Below are 24,560 nucleotides of genomic sequence, written 5' to 3'. Positions count from 1 at the left end.
AACGTGTACCCTAACAACTATGTCAGATACTCACTACCTCCCCTAACGACTTCAAAATTCATATGGAAATAGAAAAGACTAAGAATAGCCAGGACAAACATTCTTTAAAAAGAACACAGTAGAAAGAATTACTATTTCTGTATACAAGAGTTTATTACAGTTATACTTAAATTTTAACAATTAAAATTGCGAGGCCTTTCTACGAGCTTAAGATGGACCAATGAAATCAAATGGTAAACACAGAAAAACATGCATCCTCATTTAAAAAATTATTTCTAGAAAAGCAAACTACAAAATTCATTAACTACTAAGGACCCATATCTATTCTCATCGATGCTGAGCCAAAGAAGACTGCATAATCATTCCAGTCATGTAAACTTCAACTAATCCATACTGTTTAGGAACCAATACGTTTCATAAAAAAACCTGTTCTCCACCATGACACAATCACTCAACAGCGCCCCCTGAGCTGGAGTCAAAGAGCTCACTAGAGGGTTTCTCCAGGCTCCCAGGCCTAGGCTGCACAGGACCCATGTAGACCCAAGTACTTAGCCCAGAAGACAAGAGGAATTGGGACAATAAAGGTGCACTTAAACTGAGGGCATCTTCTCTGCTTAACAAATTGGGGTGTCACGACCTTGAGTGCCTACTGCCTAGGACCACTGCTAATTCATTAAATTCCTATTTATTTGAAAATCAGAGTTTGAGAGTTTGAGAAAGAGAGAGGGAATCTTTCATCTGCTAGTTTACCTCTCAAATGGCTGCAACGGCCATGTCTGCTTCTTTCCCAGGTTCATTAACAGGGAGCTGCAGAAAGTGGAGCAGTCAGGACTTGAACTGGCACCATGCAGGATGCTGACATCACAGGAGGCAATCTGACCCACTGCACCACAGCTCTAGTCCCTTGGATTTCTATACAAGATGTATCTAGGTGGAACATATCTAGGAAGCAAATTTCTCTCCTCATGCAGCACATCCTTTCACAACAGAGCACTCGCTCCAATGTCAGAATTTATTCTCTAATAGAATGACACATTTTCCAATCCCACAATTTTTCAGGGTATTCCATTTCTGCTCTACCCTTACCTCCCCACATATGAACAGGAAAAGACCCAGTATAAAATATAACGATGACTTTCTCACTAGTTCATATGGCCTCTTCTCCCACGGCTGACTGCTGGGGAGTAGCAAATTTTGAGGTGTATAGAGAGAAAGAAAACAATCTAAGTAGGAAAAGAAATGGCTAGAAAGATGGGAGGCCAGGAAACAGAATGATGAACTTATGACCATACCATTTAATAATATGGGGAAAATCAGTCAGGGGGAGGGAAATCACAGACCCTATGGAACTGTACCAGAAAGTTAAAAAAAAAAAAAAAGGCCAGGAGAGAGTAGTGTCACCATGGCAGTGAAGGGGGTGGGGTCATGCACGTCACAGCTGGATTAAGACCTAAGCCTGGCTACAGGATCCACAACAAACGCACACAAAGGACCCTGCCAATGGCAGTAACTGTGAAAGGTAATAACAGAAGCCAGAGAGCACCGAAGTACATTAGAGACAAGGATTAGAAACTTCTCTCAGGACTTCCGATACAGAAGGAGACACTTACACAAGAGAGGAAGGTGAGGATGCGCAAGGCCTCTCTGCCCGACAGCAATGGCTGCCCTCACTTGAACCCACCGTCCACAAACCAGTGTTTCGCTGTCTCCCCTCACTCCCACAGACATTCCTCCAGCGCCACAGCAATGCTGCTCCCTTCCCCAGACCCAGGCTGCTGCTTCATCCCCAAACGCCCACAACAGCCAGGGCTGGGCCGAGACACAGCCAGGAGTCCTCATCTCTAGCCCGTCTCCCACAGGGATGGCAAGCAGCCGAGTGCTCATCTGCTGTCTCCCAGAGCGCTACATGGGAAGCAGAGTACCTGGGACTTGAACTGGCACTCACAGAGCATGCAAGCATTCCAAACGGCAACTTTTAGCCACTGTGCCAAAAGTCCATCCCTTAATTCTAAATCTTTAGCAGCTAATTACGTATTGATGCCAAATAGGTATCAAAATAATGGAAGGAACGGGGTGGAAGAAGCAAAGAAGCAGGAAGACAAATTAGAAAGCAGTTATAATATTCCAGGGAGGAAATGTTGGGCTTACAATGAGCACCTACATTTACCATCATTTCTCTGTGCAGACCTGATAAGAAACGGTACAATTCTTCAGTGACATGAAATAAAATAAAATAATAATGTTGGTCCTGATTCAAGTCAGACAGGGCAATGACCGCATTCTCACCCTCCGGACTCACCATTCTTCCGCTCACTGAGTGGAGGCAAGTTGGGGTTCTTGCCAGGGTGCAGGCCTAGGGTCAGCTCGGGCTGCAGGGACAGCTCCTGCAATTCATTGGCAACAGCTTCGCTCTGGGGGCTGGGGGCCGCGGACAACGACACGAGCACAGGTTCGTCCTCATTCTCGCCAGCCCCTCCTCCGTCCAGCCCATTCACAGCAATGACGGAAGGGGGGAGGCACACCACACTGGAGAAATCCACTTTGGCTTTCGTGATGACAACCTGGAAATGGACAACAAGGTGAAAAACGTTCAGGTGGCGCCACGAAGAAACACATAGGCAAGTATCATCAACCAAGCATGTTCACAGGACAGATGAGATTTCCAGTCTGAAACTGTTCTCAATTAGACCACTCAAGGAAGACAACAGAAACGCAGTAAGAGCGGCACACACAGTGCAATTAAAGGAAAGAACACGTGTTGTGGTCTGAAGTTCGTGTGTTAAAAACTTAATCCCCTAATTTACATGCTAATAGTACTTATAGCTGGGGTTTGGGAGAGGTTATTGGGATCCAATGAGGCTATGGGTGGGTCCCTATGATGGGAGACAGCAGAGATTAGCTGCAGTACCTTGGTCACTGCCATCCACGGGGCAAGTCCAATGGAATTAGGGGCTCCTCTTGGTCTAGCTCAGGGGGCATAAAGAGATGGAATCAGAGGATTGAAGATCATTTATCTTTTTCCCTCTCTTTCAAATAAACACAAATTAAATAAACTTTTTAAAAACTATTTATTTGAAAGGTAGAATTATAGAGAAAGGAGTAAATGAGGAGGCAGGAGAAAGAGATGGAGAGTAATTGTGATTTGCTGGGCTCACTTCCCAAACGAATTCAACCATGGGGGCTGGGCCAGGAGCGTCACCTGGGTCTCCCAAGTGCACGCAGGGGCACAAGGCCCCCTTCTGCTTCTCTCCCGGGAACATCAACGCCAAAATACAAACTTGCACCCATATGGGTCTCGCAGGCACTTGGGGAAAAAAGCAGCAGACGGAAGAGCTCTGTTCATCTCTGCCTTTCAAATTAATTTTTTTTAAATTAAGATTTATTTATTTTATTGGAAAGGCTGATTTACAGAGAAGGAGAGATAAAGATCTTCTGTCTGCCTCCCAAAGTGGCTGCAATGGCCAGAGCTGAGCTGATCTGAAGCCAGGAGCATAGACCTTCTTCCAGGTCTCCCATGCAGATGAGGATCCCAAGGCTTTCTGCAGCTTTCCCAGGCTGCAGGTAGGGAACTGGATGGGAAGTGGAGCAGCAGTGACACAAACTGGCACCCATACGGAATCCCAGCATATGCAAGGCAAGGACTTTATCTACTAGGTTACCACACCGGGCCCAAATTAATAAAAAAATTTTCAGGAAGTGATCAAATATAAAAATACTGCAAAGGAAAAAATGTCCTAGAAAGAAAAGGATTTTGTTTTCCTGGACTATCACAATTTTTCCTTTGCTTTCCTAATTTCCAAATTTTCTCTAAAATACGTATCTTTATACTGACTTCATAGCAAAAAGAATTACACTCTTGAACTAGAAGGGAGTATTTCTGGGAATTCTTTGCAGTAATTTTTAGTGAGATTTTCATTCTGATTCACATCAAATGAAGAAATCAACAAAACACAGGACAGCCATGAAATGAAGAAAAGCACTGAAAATCAAGATGCCCACCCCATCTGCCCTGATGCAGGGCAACACCACTGCCCAGCCTGGCTGGCATCCCCAGGTGAGAGGACACTGTGAAACGATGACATCAACAAGGCATCTCTGCTCTAAATGGGCTGGAAGACTCAAGACAAGTTCAGAATAATCAAACATGAAGAACTCAATGTTCTAAAAGTCAGCAGGCACCTACACTGGAAAAAAAAAGTTTCCTAAAGGTTTGAACATTTCTAGGGATTCTGAAGCAACAAATGTTGATTTAAAAAAATGCAAAATCTGAGGCTCACACTGTGACACGGCGGATTCAGCAACACACTGCAGTGCCAGCAAACCATATGGTGCCAGCTCAAGCTCCCAACACGCCACTTCCAATCCAGCTCCTCAACAGCGCACTTGGGAAAGAGAGCAGAAGGCTGGAGAGCTTGGGCACCTGAACCCACTCTGGTGACCCCACAGGAGTCCAAGCTAGCTTTCCACCTGGCCGTGCCAGTCATCTGAGGAGGGAACCAGCAAATGAAAGAGATCTTCTTCTATCTTGACCCCTCTGCCTTTCAAATAAATACATACACTTTTATTTAAAAAAAAATCATAATATAACCTACATAATTTTGTTTTTAATCTTGCTTATGATTTTTATCATTGCAACCATATATTCATATGCACTAGAAAAAACTGCTATACAGAATTCCTCTACACGGCTCAGTACTTGCCACTGACCACGAAACATGTGTTTCTTTTAACAACAGCCACTTCAGACAAAAAGGACTTCGATTTTATGACACTCAAGCACTTCTTAGGACAGCAGTCCTCAAAATTTCTCTCCACCATCTCTTTGTGTGTCTGTCTGTCTGTCTCATTCTCTCTCTCTCTCTCTCACACACACACAGATAAATGATGGCTTGGAACATGTTTTTTTTTTTTTTTTTTTTTTTTTTAAAGATTTATTCATTTTATTACAGCCAGATATACACAGAGGAGAGACAGAGAGGAAGATCTTCCGTCCGATGATTCACTCCCCAAGTGAGCCGCAACGGGCCGATGCGCGCCGATCCGAAGCCGGGAACCTGGAACCTCTTCCGGGTCTCCCACGCGGGTGCAGGGTCCCAATGCATTGGGCCGTCCTCGACTGCTTTCCCAGGCCACAAGCAGGGAGCTGGATGGGAAGTGGAGCTGCCGGGATTAGAACCGGCGCCCATATGGGATCCCGGGGCTTTCAAGGCGAGGACTTTAGCCGCTAGGCCACGCCGCCGGGCCCTGGAACATGTTTTATGCAATTTTTATTTATATTCATTTTTATTCAAAAAACAAAAGGAAGGAGGGGGGGGCTGCAGCAATGGCTCAGCTGACTGATCCTCCAGCTGCAAGCATCAGCAATCCCACACACTTGTGATCCAGCTCCCTGCTTGCAGCCTGGGAAGGCAGCAGATGAGGAGCCCCTGTACCCACGTGGGAGACCCAAAGAAAGCTTCTGGCTCCTAGCTTCGCACCCACCCAGCTCTAGCCACCATGATCATTTGGGGAGTGATCCAGCACAGGGAAGATCACGCTCTCTGCCTCTCCTCTCTCTTTCAAGTAAAGATAAATAAATTTGTAAGAAAAAAAAAAAAAAGAAAGAAAGAAACAGAGAGAGATCCTCCATTCCTTGTTCAATCTCCCAATGCTTACAACAACCAGCACTGGGCTAGGCGGAGGTCAGGAACTTGGAACTCCACCCAGGTCTTCTGCCACCATCTGCTGCCTCTCTGGGCATGCACTAGCGGGAAATGGGATCCGAGGCGGAAGAGCTGGGTCCTGGAGCAGGCACTCCAACAGAGAGCACAGACATCCACAGCTATGCCACAAGCCCATGCCAGAAGGGGAGTTTCTGAAAAGGAACAAAAACTAAAGGAAAGCAGGAGGATGGTATCAAAACTCCAGCCACAGGAGCCAGCATAGTGCCAGCACCCCTTGTGGCACGGGTTCTAGTCCCCGCTGCTCCACTTCCAGTCCAGCTCTCTGTGATGGCCTGGGAAAGCAACGGAGGATGACCCAAGCCCTTGGACCCCTGCACCCGTGTGGAAGATCCAGAGGAAGCTCCTGGCTGCAGATCAGCTCAGCTCTGACCACTGCAGCCATACTGGGAGTGAGCCAGTGGGTAGAAGACCTCTCTGTTTCTTCCTCTCTAGCTTTGACTTCAAGTAAAAATAAATAAATCTTGGGAGAAAGCTTCAACTACAGGGTGGCAGACATCCAGCTTAGCATTCTAAACCCTGGTGAGGAGGCCCGTGCCCCATATCAGAGTAACTGGATTTGAAGCACATCTCTGGCCCCTGACTCGAGCTCCATCTGGGTTTCCCGTGTGGGCACAGGTGCCCAAGCACTTCAGTCATCTGCTGCTTTCCCAGACACATCAGTAGGAAGCTAGACTAGCAGAGGAGCAGTTGGGACTTGAACCAGCATCCACATGGGATGCCAGCACTGCACACGAAGCTTTGCCTTCTACATCACAGTGCCAGCCCTAGGGTGTATTTTAACGGTTTAGTAATTAAATTCCCTATATTACTTAAGTTTTCATTTACCTAATTTAGAGGAAGAGAGAAAATAAGCTCCCAGCTGCTTGCTGGTTCTCACTCCAAATGCCCATAACAGCCTGGGGCCAAGGTCAGGAGCCAGCAGTTCCATCTGGGTCTCCATGCAGGTGCCTGAGCCATCACTGTCAACTATCAGAGAGCACATCAGCAGGAAGCAGGTCGGGAGCAGGTGCTGGACCAGGTACTCCGCCAGCACATGCAAACACCTTAACTATTAGGCCAAATGTGCATCCCAACTCCGGTAACTGCAGCATCACTAAGGGCTTGAAGAGCTCAATTTATTTATTTATTTATATATATATATATATATCTCACATGTTTTACTGAGTAAATTATGTTATGTTTGTATCTGTTAATTTAGTGATTTTGAAAATTTCATACATGTTTAAAATATATATATCTGTTTAAAATTTCATATATATCTGTTTAATATATCTGTTTAAAATATCTGTTTTTAATATTAAGCCATATTAAAATCAAATTCTTCTGGGTCTGGTAATGTGCCACAGGGGGTAAAGCTGCCAACTGTGGCACCAGCACCCCAGATGTGCCCGGTCAAGTCCTGCCTGTTCCACTTCCCATCCAGCTTCCTACCTGCACTGTGTACTGGAAAGCAGAAGATGGCCCACGGGTTTAGGCCCTGCATGCACACAGGAGACCCAGAAGCTCCTGGTTTCAGACAGGCCCAGCTATAATCACTGCAGGTGTTTGGGGAGTGAGCCAGCAGACGAAGACCTCTCCCTCTGACTTTACCTTTTAGTAAAGAAATAAAAATTTTTCTTTAAGAAAAAGGCATGTATTCTGAAACTATTGAGAAGAAGTATATAAAGAAAACTAATGTGGCACAGAACACAGACAACTTTTGAAATTGGTAATGAAGAGATAAAAATGTATTATATTATTCCCCCGTAAATTTATATATTTGATAATCTTATTTTTAAAATTTATTTTTATTAGAAAGGCATATTTACAGAAAAGAAAAAGGAGAGACAAAGATCTCCCATCTGCTGTTTCACTCCTCAAGTGGCCACAATGGCTTGAGATGAGACAATCCAAAGCCAGGAGCCAGGAGCTTCTTCCAGGTCTCCCACGCGGGTACAGGGTCCCAAGGCTTTGGGCCGTCCTCCACTGCTTTCCCAGGTCACAAGCAGGGAGCTGGATGGGAAGTGGGGCAGCCAGGATATGAACTGGCACCAAGATGGGGATCCTGGCGTGTGCAAGGCAGGCACTTTAACCTACTATGCTACTGCATCAGACCCCTGATAATTTTGTATTTTCAAAAATTAAGACTCTTTCACAGCAAAGGGAAGAACTAATGGAAACATTATGCAAGATTTCCTTAACCTTGATTTTAGAAAATAGACCAGAAGCCAAGTCCAAGCACAGTCGAAGAAAAGAGAGAACAGGAGTGCACGTCGTGACGCCAGGGGGTTAAACCACTGCGCAGGATATATCATGACTACATATCAACTCCTACCAGCTGCCAGTTTGAGTCCCTGCTACTTCACTTGCAATCCTGCCTGCTGTGAAGCAGGTCACGGCCTGTACTTGGCCCAGCCGTCCTTGTGAATGCTGCCCCACACAGGACTGCCACAGGCATGTGGACAGTGATCCAGCACACAAAAGATGGACATCCACTCTCTCCGTCGCTCTTCCTTCCTTTCAAGCAGATGAAAATGAGTAAGTAAACATCAAAAAGGAAACAGAATAACAAATATACACTGGAGGAAAAGCTAACTCTTCTGGCAAACACCTATTCTATTCATTATGAAATAACTCGCCGAGGAAAATCCCAATAAACTACACCCACCTACACATAAGATCCAAAAATTGCTGATACAGCCATAGTGAATAAAATCCTACCTACCAATTCCTGAATATTCTTAATAATTTAATGACTTAAAATTTGCATGCTTTAGTGTTGCAAATTCCTAATTCTACTCAACCCAAGATAAAACTTTCCTTTTCAACACAGGCTCACTAACTCCAATTTCTGGACTGCTGATTCACCCCTGAGCAGAAGCAGCTGGAATAAAACAACATGGGGGCAGGGTCATCCCCCACAACCCATCTGTTTCCCTCTGCTGCCAGCCGTATCCCGTCTTGTCTTCTCTCCACAGCGCCCCACCCCTTTCGGGGCTGCACGCCTTCAGCTGTACCGAGCGACACATGTAACGGAAAGGCAGATAATGTGTTACAGAAATGAAGAGCTCTGGCAGCTCATAACTGTAAACTAAGTATCAACAGGATTCTCTGGTATGAACCCATGACTAACGAGTTCCACACAAGTACATACTATGGTTCTTTGGGAAAAAATCTTTCTGTATAAAGTTAGTTTCAATCAATGAATGCATTTTCCATTGGAAAGATTCTTACTTCTTAAAGTATTTATTTGAGACACACAAAGAAGGACCCCATCCACTGCTCCACTCCCCAAATGCCAGCAATGAGCCAAAGCTGGACTACACTGAAGTCAGGTCACAGGAACTTCTTCCAGGTCTCTCACTTAGGCAGCAGGAACCTAATTTCTTGAGCCATCAACCCTGCCTCTCAGGATCCACATTAGCAGGACGCTAAAGCCAGGAGCCGGAGCTGGGTGCTGGAGCCAGGCACCCTGTATCCTAGTTGCAAGGTTAAATGCATTCCACTCTTGATTCATTTCAATGTCACACCCAGCCAAATCACACTGTGACTGAACAGGTGTGGGTAAGATCTGACTTACAAACCAACTGAGAGCTCACTATACAGATACAAGGCACTGCGCTAGGTCCAAGGGTAACAGAGGAGCAGCTTTAACAGGTTTTGCCAACGTACTGCCCCATCTCAGTCCCTAGAACCTCCATCATCTTCACATGTCTTAGAAACTACACAAGACTTCTGGGAAGGGCAAAGGCCTTCTTCCTCCCTCTTCATCTTACAAATCATCTAAAACCAAGGGATACAAAAAACAGAAAAACACATCATCTATCTCAAAAACAAAGAGCGGAGTGGCAGATGAAAGATGGCTGCAAGTTCTGATACTTTCCCTTTGCACAGATAGCTGGGATCTACTTCCTTTCCCCTTGAAGCTTAGCTCTGCCTTGACCGTGGAACACAGTCAAAGTGATGCTGTGCTAGTTCCAAGACTAGATTTCATGAGGACTGGCAGCCGCCACCTTGGCCTTCTGGAGCCCTGCTCCCCACAAAAGAAACTCCACTCCCTGCTGGACAACAGTAAGACATGTCAAGACAACACAGACAAGCAACAGAAGGCAACGACCCTGGGTACTCTGGGCACCTGCTGAATGTCACTAATGACCCCCATTCACGCTCGTGGACCCAGTACGATACCACACGAACACAGGAGGCCCTGCCTGAAGTCCTCCCGACAAAACTATGAGATTGAACAAATGGCAACAGACTTCTCAAGAGCAACACTGACTAAATGACAGTGGAGTAACTGCCTTCAAGTTCTAAAGAAAAAGCTTCCCATGATATGTTCTACCAATTCTGAGGAAGAAAGAAAGAAAAACACATGGAATCTAGGCAGTCAAGATCCTAACCCAGGAAACAATGCAACACCACCAGGGAAGTGAAGGCAAATGCTAGGGCAACAAGACCAAGAACACGGATACCGACCAGACCAGAAAGAAGAGCTGCAGGAGGAAAAGCTCTAGGGACGTGTGGAGACCGAGCGTGGGCCACACTTCATATGTCATGGGTGAACACTGCAGGCAGGGCCGGTGGGAGGTAGCTACAGACAGGGTCACAAGGGTCAGGTGCCAGTGGTTTGCTGAGTAGAGATACGTGCTGGCCCTGCCCTGCCCCGGACATCCCTGCCACATCACAGGGCAGCAAGTGGGCCCTCACCGGATGCCACTCTCTTGAACTTCCAGTCCCCAGAACCAGGAGCTAAATAAACACACCTTTATTTAAAATGAGCCACTGTTACCTTCACAGCAACGACATTACATATACAAAGTCAGCATATGTGCAGCAAAATAGAGGAAAGAGAAAGATTCTGTTACAGGTGGGTGCCTGCCTTTAGACAGAAATACACGGAAGATCAAAGACTCCTGAAAAAGGAAATACTCTGAAAGTCTTCTAAAAATGGACAGGACTGATAAAGTCCTGCATTTTTCACTCATTCTTTTCAATAAGTGCTAGTAAGTACACACTACACGCAGGGTACACTGGGTGCTGGGGACTACAGCCAACGAGACAAAGCTCCTGCCTTCGAGCAGCTTCTCCTCCTCCGTCAACTAAAACAAGTGTGAGTAGGTCAGAACACCAAAGTTAGGTGAGAAGTTCCTGCCATACAAAGTCGAGGCCGCTCTCAGAAGCAGAACGGAACAGGGTCAACTAGTGTCCTGGACAATTCATATGGCAAAGAGGACCACAAAGTGGGGGAAAGGTTAGTTATGAATCTGTTTCACTAGGCAAACTGTAGAACATGTTGAGATCCTGAATCCAGGTAAATGAATGCAGAAAGAAGGGAACTGCCACACAATGAACCTAAAGAACAAGAAATAACGCTGACTGAGCCGAGGCAGTTTACCTGGCAAGGGATGTTTCTGGTTTGGGTTGTGGGAGAAAGACAGCCAGAAAAACATGAGATGACTGCAAGGCTTCAAGGCAGAGTGACTGCAGGAATGGTGCTTGCCAACAGAAAAAGAAAAGAGAAAGAACTTTATCTGAGGGAATCTGGGCTGGATTTCACAAGTTGTACCCAAATCCAAGTAATAGAAATGTCACCTGTGATTCCATTAAAGAACTGAGAAGGAAAACACGGAAATACAGCTAGAGTAACTGCAAGAAAAACAGTTAACACATGTTAGGATAGGCAGGGATGGTAGAAAAACGTTGAAAGAATATAAGAAGTAATGGCACAGATATCAAGGAATGGTAACTGTGAGCAAGCTTGATTTGGCTGAAAACCTAGAATTCCTGGTCTCCAATCACCTACTTAGGATGCTCAACCACCCCCTCGACTTCCAACATGATCACACGTGGCTTAGCATTTGATTACGCATCAGTGCTTTCTACTGACCATTTTAGAAGCTCAACAAAGCTGTAACTTTATAACGCTGTTGGGTAACCAGCTGTCCCCAACCTTAAAGACACAACTAAGCTCCATGGCTGATAGAAAGGGACATGAACTCAGCAGCTGGAAGCAACAGAAATAAAAAACCTTGAAGAAAAGTGTAACACACATCTCGTCCTCAGGCTCAACATCTTTTATACCAACTACTCTGTCCCAAGGAGGCCCTGCCAGATACCCACAGTGCAGAGCACAACCTGGTCCTCCTCAGCACCCTTTGGGATGCCACCACTTTAACTACCTGTTAGTCAAGCTGCCTAGAGTATCCCTTCTGGGACAGACCCAACCTCCACTAGTTCATTCAACATACATTGACTGGCAATTGTTTTGCATGCTGCGAGTACAACAGAAAAATATCCATGCTTCCATGTACTTTACATTACATTGAAAGAGGGAAAAAATAAATATGGGGCCAGTGCAGTGGCATTAACAGATTAATTCTCTGCTAGTATCGCCAGCATTCCATATGGGAGCTGGTTAGTGTTCCAGGTGCTCTATTTCCCATCCAGCCTGGGAAAGCAGCAGAGGCTAGTCCACGGCTGTGGGACCCTGCACCCACGTGGGAGACCCGGAAAAAGCTTCTGGCTTCAGAACAGCTTAGCTCTGGCTGTTGCAACCATTTGGGGAGTGAACCAACAGATGGAAGAACTTTCTCTCCTTTGCTCCATAAATCTGATCTGCTTTTTCAATAAAAATAAATAAATCTTTTTTAAACAAGACATTCAATTAAATAGTTTCAGATTTGTAAGTATTATGTGCCTTGTGGCTGGGTGGCTAATTTAGACTAAATGGGCAACAGAAATCTCATTGAGGAAGTTATGTTTGAACTGAGACGTGGACAGCCGACAGCTGGCTAACGGAGGCCCTTTCTGTGCATGTACCCATCCTCCCGACAATGAGAAGCATGCACTCTATCTACTCCTGTGGCAGAAGACACTCAGTGCTGAGATGTGAGAGCCTCAGACCCCCGGCGGTCAGGCCTTAGAGTGTGCGTCTACCTCCCACCGTGTGATGCTGCCTGAGTCTGATAGCACAAGGTCAAGGGCAGTGAGGCAGGAACACACTTGGCGCTGCCACCGAACTGAAGGAAGGGAGAGAGGGCTGGTGCGTATGTACCTAGAGGTGACTGACATAAGGTGATTTACATCTTCTTTTTAAAAAAACCCTTTGTTGGGCCGCCTCAGCCTCCCGGCTGACTCTACCTTTGGTCTGACCGCTGTGCCCTGGCCCCCTAATGAAAACGACTACTCTGCCCAAATACAGTATCTTGCCACTAAGTTGATGGTCACCTACCCTGCCGTCATTAAGGATTTCCTCACTAAACAGAGAAAAATTATTAACTACAATACAGTATTCTGTGACAGACATTTAACAGAAACTTGACAACCCCCTTTCCTAAAAAGGCTGCTTGACTTAAAGCACTATTTTGAAAGATGACTTCATTTCATTCCTGGGACTTTGTTCACATCCACAAACACTGCAGGTATGCTTTTCCCAATCCCATTTCTACGGTATTCAAATCTGTTCCAACTTTTAAACAAGGAATTCTACAAGGGTTCTTCAAAGTGTCACAGGAAATGGAAATAAACGTTAAGTTTATTTTGGTGCCACTGAGTTTGAAAACCAAACAATGAAGTGTTTTCAGTAAGTTCATAGGACACACATTTTATGGAAAACAGCATGGATTTCATATTTTCCAATATTAATTTATCTTTTAATTCCTTTCTTGGGCAAACTTTTTGAAGCACCTGATGTGTATTTTTAATGATTTCTTTGAAAGGTGGAGCTACAGAGAGAAAGTAAGTTAGCACGTACACACACACACACACACACACACAGATCTTCTATTCACTAGTTCACTTTCCAAATGACCAACAGCCAGGTCTGGGCCAGGCTGAAGCCAGGAGTCAAGAACTCAATCTTGGTCTGGCCTGGGTGGCGGGCCATCACCTGTTGTTTCAGGCGAGGCAGTAGGAGCTGCACAGGAAGCAGAGAAGCTGAGGCTCAAATGAGCTATCCAATCCAACTAGGGCGGCCGGTGTCCCAAGCAGCGGCTTGATACTCTGTACTACAGTGCTGGCCTCTGGTGTTTATCCTTCACTGCATTCAGTAAGACTCTGAGCAACATCCCAATCTGTAAAATCTGTAAAACTACTTGTTTCATACCTGAAAAACTTCAGATACAATCTGCGCATACTTTGTCTATTCATCTGCAAAAATATGTAATCCACTGAGGCTATTTTCAGGTTAGGAATTCTTTACACTTCCACTGTTACATCAAAATCCGTGCACTAATAAGCCAGGAAATGCCACCAGGCTGCGCCAAAAAAAAAAAAAAGAAGAAAGAAAAAATTCCACCATGTAGAGAACCTGTCATGTAGATCTTATTAAGGCATGAAAAATACAAAAAAGACCAGCTCTTTAACATATTAACTTTGGAATGATAAACCTGTTGAAACAAATCTCCCCTGCGACTCAGGCAGACAGTGGTTGGGCAGGAAAACACTTAGAGTACTGTCCTTTGTTTCCACACTCCAGGGCGAGGTCTGAAGGGAAGCCCTACGCTCCAGTGCCAACAAGTCAAAACTTCGGAGTTCCCGGTGTGTTCTCCCCTGCTGGGCCAAGGGTAAGCTCCTATTTTACCACAGGAGCACGAGTAGCTGTCTACATTATTCATGACATTATTTTTAGACAATGACATTAAGGGGCCAGTGTTGTCTCACAGCAGGCTGAGTCACGACCCACGATGCTGGCACTCCCTGTGGACAGTGACTGGAGACCCAGTTGTCCCACTTCCAGTCCAGCTCCCAGGACCCGGATGAAGCTCCTGGCTTAGGCCTGATCCAGCCCTGGTTTCAGCAGCCATGTGCAAGTGAGCCAACAGATGGACCATCTCTGTGTCTTTCCTTCTCTAACTCTACCTCTCAAAGTAAGTCTTTAAACACCAACATTACAAAACAAAAAGAAACTGCTGCTCCTGCAGGAGCAACCGCACACAGCAGCGGGCCCCCTGGAGAGGCCAGGCCCGCAGCTCCCCACGCAGCTCCCCACGCAGCCCCCTGGTGCAGGCCCCTGCACCCTGCAGCATTCACACTGCAGCACCACATCCAGGAGTTACCCTCTTTAAGTGTGAAAATCAGCTTACTAGGAAACGTACTAGAATAAGTAAGACGAGTTATGACTTAAAAGCAACGGTTCTCCACGGCGTCATCATGGAACTACACTTGAGCTTCTCACAGCTGCTAAGTCTTCAGTCAAGGCGAACCTCTGAAAATCTAACCAACCCGGATCATCTACACAAAAACTGCTCTGGGGGCCCGGCGGCGTGGCCTAGTGGCTAAAGTCCTCGCCTTGAAAGCCCCGGGATCCCATATGGGTGCCAGTTCTAATCCTGGCAGCTCCACTTCCCATCCAGCTCTCTGCTTGTGGCCTGGGAAAGCAGTCGAGGACGGCCCAAAGCTTTGGGACACTGTACCCGTGTGGGAGACCCGGAGGAGGTTCCTGGTTCTGAGCATCGGATCGGCGCGCATCGGCCCGTTGCGGCTCACTTGGGGAGTGAATCATCGGACGGAAGATCTTCCTCTCTGTCTCTCCTCCTCTGTGTATATCTGGCTGTAATAAAATGAGTAAATCTTTAAAAAAAAAAAAAAAAAACTGCTCTGAGGCTGTAGCTCATCACTGGTTCTTCTGACAGCTTCCTGTTTCAAAGAGTATTATTCTCAGCTAATTAATATTCTCAAAAATGAGCTGAGAATTTCTCATGAATAATATGCTTTTATATTTACAGTTTTAAAACAGAAGAGGGGGTAGAAGACACAAATTTTCCAAAGCAAATCCAAAGTTCTGCACTGCATGTCAAGTCCTATGCAATGGTGGGGCCAGAAGACAACACGGTCCGGCGGCATTACAGCCATCTCGGGTTGTGCAAGTCCACTCCATCACACCTGCAAAACGATGAAACCACCTAATGATTTATTTCTCAGAACACATGTTCATTGTCAAGTGCCACCTGACTGCAACACAACCAAAGTGCTCTCTCAGAGCAACTGGACTTTCCACAACTGCTCTAAGAAGCCAGCAACATGGCACTGGTCCCTGAAGACACCTGTGTAAGCAACAAGCAGGCTGCAGACAACAAACGAAATAGGTGGGGCTGGCACTGGCCCTGGCGGGTGAAGCCACGGCTATGGTGCAAGCATCCCACACAGGCACCAATTCAAGGGCCAGCTACTCCACTTCTGATGCTGCCCCCATTAATGTGCCTGGGAAAGCAACAATCGATGACCCACGTGGGAGACTAGGATGAGGCTCCTGGCTCCTGGCTTCAGCTTGGTCTAGCCTTGGCTGTTGCAGCCATTTGAGGAGTGAGCCAACAAATGGGAGATATTTTCATTCTCTTATATTCTCTCTCTCGCCGACTTTCAAATAAATAAGCAAATCTTAAACTGAAAAAAAAAAAGTAAACAGACACTAGCATGAAAATTTTCAAGCCCCATTCAGGGGGCCTATCTTCAAACAAGAGTGGCACTCTGGTGATCTGTATCTACAAGAACCATCCGGACGTGTTCAACGATGTGAGAAAAGGACACAGTGGACACAGGCTGAGGAGCACTGTCAAGGTCAGGCAGGACCAAAGAAGCCGGGAGTGGAGAACCCAGCCGGGGCCGGGGCAGCAGCCCGGCATCCACTCTCCCTCCACCGGAACAGCACCTAGACTGGGCGAACAAAGCCAGAACGAAGTTACAGCTCCCAGCCTTTCCTGCAGCTCTATGTGACTGAGCTCAAGCCAAGCGACACCCATGCAAGAATCAGCAGTGATTTCCAGGAACTGAACTTAGGGGGATTAGACACACTGGTTCTTAGACACTCTTCTTCCTCCTGACTAGAATACAGACGAGGCGGCTGGAGAACAGGCGATCCTGCACTGTAGGGAGGACGCAACGTGCTGAGAACGGCAAAGCAACTAACACCGAAGCCAACTGGTTCCTTGACAATGTGGAGCACCACCAGCCCTCAACTGGTTATTCTTGGCCTTCTTTTAAGTAAGAAAAAAGAATGTCAAAAACCCATTATTACATTGCAGTTTTGGGTTTCAAGTCATTGAACACAATTCCAAAGCAGAATGTGGTACCAGGCACAGGATGCTGTACCAGAAAGAATGTAACATGTGGCACTGGGCTAACAATAGCAGGCTAAATAGCGAACACTTAGTGTTTTTAACAAATAATTTTTTTTAAAGATTTTATTTGTTTTTATTGCAAAGTCAGATATACAGAGAGAGGAGGAGAGACAGAGAGGAAGATCTTCTGTCCGATGATTCACTCCCCAAGTGAGCCGCAACGGGCCGATGCGCCAGTCCGATCCGATGCCGGGAACCAGGAACCTCTTCCGGGTCTCCCACGCGGGCGCAGGGTCCCAAAGCTTTGGGCCGTCCTCGACTGCTTTCCCAGGCCACAAGCAGAGAGCTGGATGGGAAGTGGAGCTTCCGGGATTAGAACTGGCACCCATATGGGATCCCGGCCTGTGCAAGGCAAGGACTTTAGCCACCAGGCTACTGCGCTGGGCCCTATTTATAGATTTTTTTTATTGGAATTGATAAATTTATTACTTTACACAGAGTAAGCCTGTCTACATGGATTGAAATAGATAAATCCTTTAAGCATATGTAAAGAGCAAAAGAAAGCAAGTTATAAAAAGTTATTTGTTGGGCCCGGCAGCGTGGCCTAGCGGCTAAAGTCCTTGCCTTGAACGCCCTGGGATCCCATATGGGTGCCGGTTCTAATCCCGGCAGCTCCACTTCCCATCCAGCTCTCTGCTTGTGGCCTGGGAAAGCAGTCGAGGAAGACCCAAAGCCTTGGGATCCTGCACCCACGTGGGAGACCTGGAGGAAGCTCCTGGCTCCTGGCTCCTGGCTTCAGAGCAGCGCAGCACCGCCATTGCGCTCACTTGGGGAGTGAATTATCAGACAGAGGATCTTCCTCTCTGTCTCTCCTCCTCTCTGTGTATCTGACGTAACAATAAAAAAATAAATAAATCTTTATTTTAAAAAATGCTTATACATGTACTTCTTGCACAAAACTCCGATTTGCCCTAGAGGCTGTGTACCCTGAACCGTTGGTTCCAAGGATACACTCATCTTAACTTTACACAATCCTGCCACACTTCCCAGAGAATTTTAACTTTGACGTGCATCAGTGCGTCATGGTTTGTCTTTTCTCACAGGCTTGTTAACAACTGGCAGTAATAAACATTATAATATTGGCAAAATTTTTCAAGATTTTTTTTTATTTGAAGGTTAGATTTACACAGAGAAGGAGAGACAAAAAAGATCTTCTATCCACTGATTCCCCAAGTAGCCACAACAGACAGAGCTAAGCTGATCTGAAGCCAGGAGCCAGTAGTTTCTTCTGGGTCTCCCACGCGGGTGCAGGGTCCCAAGGCTTTGGGCCGTCCTCGACTGCTTTCCCAGGCCACAGGCAGGGAGCTGGATGGGAAGTGGAGCAACCAGAATACAAACCGGTGCCCATATGGGATCCCAGGCAGGGAGGCGAGGACTTCAGCCACTAGGCTACCATGCTGGGCCTCATATTTGCAAAATATAAGTGTGTAAGACAGCATCCATGTTGAGAATGAACCACTTTTTATTACACGCACATGACAGCTCTAGTTCCAGAGCACTACGTATGAGAAGCACAACGTGTTCCTTTCTGCGCTCCTCCATGGATGTAGATGCCGTAAAATTTTAGATTTCCCTTTAACTATTTTACTAAAAAGAAGTGCTTTTACCATTGTAATTTTCTAGGAAACTGATTATATAGGGCATGTCTGATCAAGGCATCTCTAGCGCTGGATCTGTGGCTTACTGAGTTAAGCCACTGCCTACAGAGCCAGCATTCCATACAGACCCCAGTTCACGTCCCGGATGCTCTACTTCCGCTCTAACTCCTTGCCAATGTGCCTAGGAAAGCAGCCACAGCATAGACCAACCGCTAGTGCCCCTGCACCCACATGAAAGACCTGGAAGAAGCTCTTGCCTCCTGGCTTTGGACAGGCCTGGCTCCAGCCATAGCAGCCATTTGGAGAGTGAACGAGCAGATGGAAGATTTTCTTTTGTTTGGTTGGTTTTTTGTTTTGTTTTGTTTGAAAGTCACAGTTACAGAGAGAAGGAGTTACACAGGTGTGCACGCGTGTGCGCACACACACACACACAGAACCCCTTCCACCCACTATTTCACTCCTATTGGGCCTACCATGCCACAGCACCAGTTATGGAGGACAGATTTCTGTCTCTCCCGTAAATCTTTTCTAAAATGAAATTATGAACATTCATGTACAAGCTTTCATATTGACATTCTCCTGGGTACAACCAAAAGAAGATCTGCTAAGTCACTTGGTAACTGCAATATCATATAGCTAAGTGAATTTTAGCTTTATGGATATCTAACGTATCTACTTCCATAGGTCATAGAATAAAGCTCTTACCCCTATCACACACACACACCCTTCTTTTTTCTAACATGGAAAGCAGTATAACTTTGGTTCTTTGAGAAAAGGCACGGTTTATTTGCAAATCTACCAGACAACAGATCAATACCATTAGCTCCTTTGAGATTACAACTGTGTGCAGACAGAATTCTGCGTACTAAGTTTGCAGTCTGAGAGTCTGCACAATGGAAAAGGAGCTGATGGTGATGTGGCCGTGGCTCCCCGGGCTGCACTCGCAGAACACAGCATCCTAAGGCACTGTGATGCAAAGGGCCTCACTGTGCTGAAGCTGTTCACAGTCCTTAAGGTCTTCCCCAGAAAGTTCTCTTTCCTTCTAACAAACAAGAGTTTTTAAAAATCTAAAACAGGGCTATGTAAAGGGCTGGCAAGTCTGGGTCCCACCAAAGAGCTCTACTTCTGATTTAAAATCCTGATTTAAAAAACCAGAGCGGTAGTTTACCTATTTTCACACGACTTGCACAGATGTCCATGGACTCTCCCAATCAGCTGAAAGCAGATGTTGTCCCAGGAGAGCTCACCGGCATCTCAGCGACCAGGCTACAATGCTTAGTGGAGAACAAGATGCGCAGCCATGCAGCCACAGCTCCCTGCCTTGCACCAGGGTCCAGCTCACAAACAGGACTCTCAACTTGCTGATCTGTTGCTCAATTTCCCAGCAAAACTACCTTGATTTCCAGCCCTCCAAGCAGTGAATTCCCCAGTTTCACCTCTGGCTGAGTCAAGGAACTCAAGGCACACAACTTAATGCAAAGAGAAAGCTGCAAGGACTCCACCTTGCAGCTCCAGGAGGGCATGATCAAGGCAGAGCCTGAACAATGCTCTCTGCACAGGGGACGGTGCACCACGGCGGCCACACAGCAGGCCATGGAGGACATGAGAAGACAGTGTTTCGCTCCATTTTTCACCAGGGTCATAACGTACGTATTATTTCTAATCTGTACAGCACCTTCTATGTACAGATTATTTTTCAACCACAGTTTCAGAATGATTCCATCACAGCCACTGAGTATGAGAGATTAAAACATACCTTCCTCTTGAGCATTCAGATGAGAGAAACTCAGGATGGCAGAGGAGACACACAGACCTCATCCACTGACTCAAACCTGGCCAGAGGATGGACACTGGATTCGAAGGGTTAAAGAGAGCCTCACGATTCAGTGATCTGAGAGAGGAAACTGAAGCACAGTTTGTAAACGATTTGTTTTGGTCACCTGGTGAATTGGCAGCAAAAACCAGAAATAGAAACCAGGCCTCCTCACTGCTAAGGGGGCCTCTCACTCCATCAGATTACCTTTCGTACAAATAATGAAACACAAAACTGGGTCCTTCTAAGTCCCCTCTGCTTTGAGTAGGTACCTCTACTCATAGCTACCAACAAAAAACAAAAGATAAAATCCTCAGCAGCTTTCACTTTTGCCAGTCTGAAAGAGGAGGATTAATAAAATGGGCCAGGCAGTGTACTGGAATGCAGGGTGAAGTGGCCGTACAGTGAGAACAAGAATTTTATTAACTTACATTAAATTCATGTATGAAAACGTTAGCTTTTTTTATCACATGGGCTAAACTTCTAACCAAGAGCAGTAAACAGGAGTATAGCATCATTTCACTTACATGAGATCCTTAGAATGCCTCAGATTCACAGAAAGAAAAACAGAATGCCAGTTACCAGGGCCCAGGTCGCATGGCTCGGGGGTGGCTCGGGGGGTCCTTGGACCTTGCCTGCACAGTTGGTGCTGGGTCCATGAGCCCCGCAAAGAGGGTGGGAGAGTGGGAGGAGTCCATCAGGGTCCAGGTCACCTGTGTGACCTGGAACTTGTCTGTGTGATCGGTGCCGGGTTCATGAGGCCCAGGGGTAGAGGGCCCTGGGGGGCCCTGCTCAGGCAGCCCCAGGAGAAGCTCACTGGCCATGGAGACTTGGTGTGTAGTCTTGCAGGGCTCTGGCAAAGGCACAGGTGGGGGCATGCAGGGAACTGGGGTCTCACATACAGGATTTGTGGTCCAATCATGTCACGTATCAGAGCTCCCCAGTAGAAAAGACAGAGCAGTGGGAGGTGGATCAGAAGATGTGGCAGCCCACTAGGGCCTGCAGAGGACATCTGGTACCATACAGAGATACAAGAGGAAGACAGGCAAGTTGGACAACTACCCCAGCCAAACAATGGCAGCAAACATCTGGGCGAGTAGAGACTCTTCAGTTTGACTATGTCAACAAATGGACATTGGAAGGAGTTCCTCATCTTGGATCTGAGAGATTGACAGTGTTTCAAAACTAGTGAAACTGGGCAGAAGCCTTGGAACAAACTCCTCAGGGACCCTGGTTTGGTATCAGGTGGCCATCCCACATCAGAATACTGGTGCAGTCAGGAGGCTGGGTATGGTTTCTCCCCTTATGTTCTTCCTTCCCCCAGATACAGGAAGAAGAAATAGGAAATTTGGAAACAATGATCATACACACTTTTCCCTAACACTTCATTCTTCCCACACTGATCAAACACGTAAGCATCACCAAAAACTTGAAAAATTATAAATTCAAATTAAAATATATATATACCAAGATAAAACAAAAGGAAGAAAAAAAAAAGAAAGAAAGAAAGCAGAGCCAGGCTTCAAAGCCAGGCACCCTGACATGGGACACAGGCACCCCGAGGGCTGACTGACCACAGGGCCATGACACCCCTGCTCATAGGCACCCCAACAGTTGACTGACCACAGAGCCAAGACACCCCGCTCGTGGGTACCTCAAAGGACTGAGTGATCACAGGGCCACAACATCCCTGTCACGGGCCCCCGAGGGCTGATTATCACAGGGCCACTACACCCCTGCTCACGGGCCCCCGAGGGCTGATGACCACAGGGCCACGACACCCCTGCTCACGGGCCCCCGAGGGCTAATGATCACAGGGCCACAACACCCCTGCTCACGGGCACTCCAAGGGCTGACTGACCACAGGGCCACGACACCCCTGCTCACGGGCCCCCGAGGGCTGATGACCACTGGGCCACGACACTCCTGCTCCTACCTACTTGTAATTTCAGGGATTAGACATAACCAAAACACAATCGTTAACAACACATCTTCAGGGAAATACCTTAACTCTCCTGGTTCTCCTAGAAGCATTCACAGAAGCTCTGAAAGATTCTTCCAAAAACCTTCCTGTCATAAGCAATAATTTCTTTTAATAAATAAGAAAAAAACATTTTCTACCAACTCACCAAGTCCTTAGCTAAATTTCTGACCACTGACTGTGGACTGTCATCCCGGGTCCCTGACCACTAATTACCAGTGGTACATCTCCCATTCACAATCATTTTGCAACCAAAAATGCTCCCATCCTTTTCCACATACCCTGTGGAAATATGGAATCTTCTAGAACTACTTGCAAGTTCAGCAGATACTCTCCTTAGAGAAACTAGCAAACATAATGACTTAGCAGCCTCCAACTCAGGACAGGGAGGTAAAAGACAGCTATCACAGCTTAACACAGTGTGTCGTGGTCATACAGTCTAGTAGAAAAAAGGATTCACTCATGCCTGGTTGATAGCTTAGCAGCGAAATCCTCACCTTGTATACGCCAGCAAGAAGGATTCACTTGCTTTTTTGTAGCACTGAGCAAGTGCCAGAGGTTATTATCAAAGGGATATGCAGACATTCAAAGAAAATAGTTAACATATAGACTCTACAAGTATCCTGAATTAAAACAAAATCCACATCTCCAAGTTTCACAAAGAATGAAACGGAGAAGATCTACAGAAGAAATACCTAAGATGATTTCCTTCAGGCATGTTTACGTGTTTATGTAAACACGCACAGATTCAAGAGACTATTGTATGACAAGTTTTACCAGGCTCAGAATCCCTAACTCTCCCCAATGCTGTGCCCACACAGGGCGCAGACCCTTGCCTAACACTGGGAGCTCCTGCGCTAATGCTGCTCTCCTGAGAGGTCAGCTAAATGCTGAGTCAGGTAACTCCAGACTCCAGGGCACAGGGACGACACTGGGGGGAAGGACAGGAAAGAACTTGTCTGAAAACTATGAGGAATGTTAACAGGCCACTTAAATACAACCATGAAAAGGTTATCAGCAAAAATTCCTTACCATTGAGCAAAACCAGATTTGTTTCCCAAGGCTCTTAAGCAACTGTATTTAAACTCCATGCTTAAAAGTTCACACAACAAGGAAGCTCAAATTAAACCGACTCTGAACACCACTTTTTACATAGCACCTTCCTTGCAACAACTTTTATAAAGCATTAACCAGTTTAATCTGTTGCTGTTTTTTAAAAACGGGTATTTTCACTGTGACAACTAGATGACACTACCGCAAAGAGATTTTAAAAACTCAGTATCATTCTGCAGATTATGAATTTAAAAAAGAAACAAACAATTTTGTAGTGGGTAAATGTGACAGACAGGAATTCTACACAATGATGAAATTCAGCATCACCATTGGTGGGACAAACCTACACCATGAGACTTTAAACAATCCTGAACAATCCTCTATCTGAACTTCTAAATTCTGACTTACACCTAGTCTGCATACAAAAAGAAAAGCAATCGGACAAAATATCTCTTTTGAAAACAAAAGAAGAACCAGCAAGTGGAGGATCAATTTTTCTCTTCCTCTGTCACTCTGCCTTTCAAATAAATGAAACACACACACACACGTATATATCAAATGAAGTCAATAAAGAAACAGTAACAATAGGTCTTTTTAAATTCATTTCTTAATTTTACTCATTTGAAAGAGATCTGCCATGTGCTGGTTTACTTCCCAAATGGCCATAAAGGCCAGAACCGGGGCAGGTCAAACCTAGGAACTCAACCTGCATCCTGCGGGCGGATGGCAGGGATTCAACTACTTGAGCCATCACCCTCTGCCCTCCAGGGTGCACAGCAGCTGGAGTCTGAAATTACGGGAGTTCAGAAGCGCTGGGACAAGGGCATGGTGTAAAGGTCAAGGTGCTGCTGGAGGGGTGGGCATTTGCCACTGCAGGGAAGATTGCTTGGCACACCTGCAACCCATGCTGGGGTGCCTGAGCTCAAAACATTTTAAAATATTTATTTATTTATTTATTTATTTATTGAAAGCGTAGTAGAAAGAAAGAAACAGAGAGATCTTCCATCTGCTGATTCACTCCCTCTAATGGTCATGACACCCAGAGATGCACATGGCTGAAGCCAGAAGCCAGGAGCTTCATCAGGGTCTTCAACCTGGCGGCCAGCCCACAAGTATTAGGGCCATCATTCGTGGCCTCCCAAGTGCATTCACAGAGACTGGCTCAGAACCACAGTGGCCAGAATGCAAACCAGTCCTCTGACATGGGATGCAGGCATTCCAAGCAGTCGCTTAAACCACTGTGCCACAATACCTGTTCCCAAAAAGTAAATACATTTTAAAAAGAGAGAGAGAGAA

The 24,560-nt window shown here is 46.1% G+C and overlaps 1 long non-coding RNA gene across 2 annotated transcripts in view; it reads right to left on the bottom strand.

Annotated features, from left to right (window-relative positions):
- Window positions 1-2,422: 2,422 nt before the first annotated feature.
- The window catches only part of LOC131482048 (uncharacterized), a 63,704-nt gene continuing 41,566 nt past the window's right edge, over window positions 2,423-24,560 (bottom strand). For both annotated transcript variants that reach the window (XR_009246730.1, XR_009246731.1), the window contains exon 3: window positions 2,423-2,561. This is a non-coding gene — a long non-coding RNA (uncharacterized LOC131482048). The remainder of the gene's footprint in view (window positions 2,562-24,560) is intronic.

Source organism: Ochotona princeps, chromosome 15 (assembly GCF_030435755.1).
Source record: "Ochotona princeps isolate mOchPri1 chromosome 15, mOchPri1.hap1, whole genome shotgun sequence".
Lineage (NCBI taxonomy): Eukaryota > Metazoa > Chordata > Mammalia > Lagomorpha > Ochotonidae > Ochotona > Ochotona princeps.
This window is presented reverse-complemented; position numbering and strand designations above follow the sequence as displayed.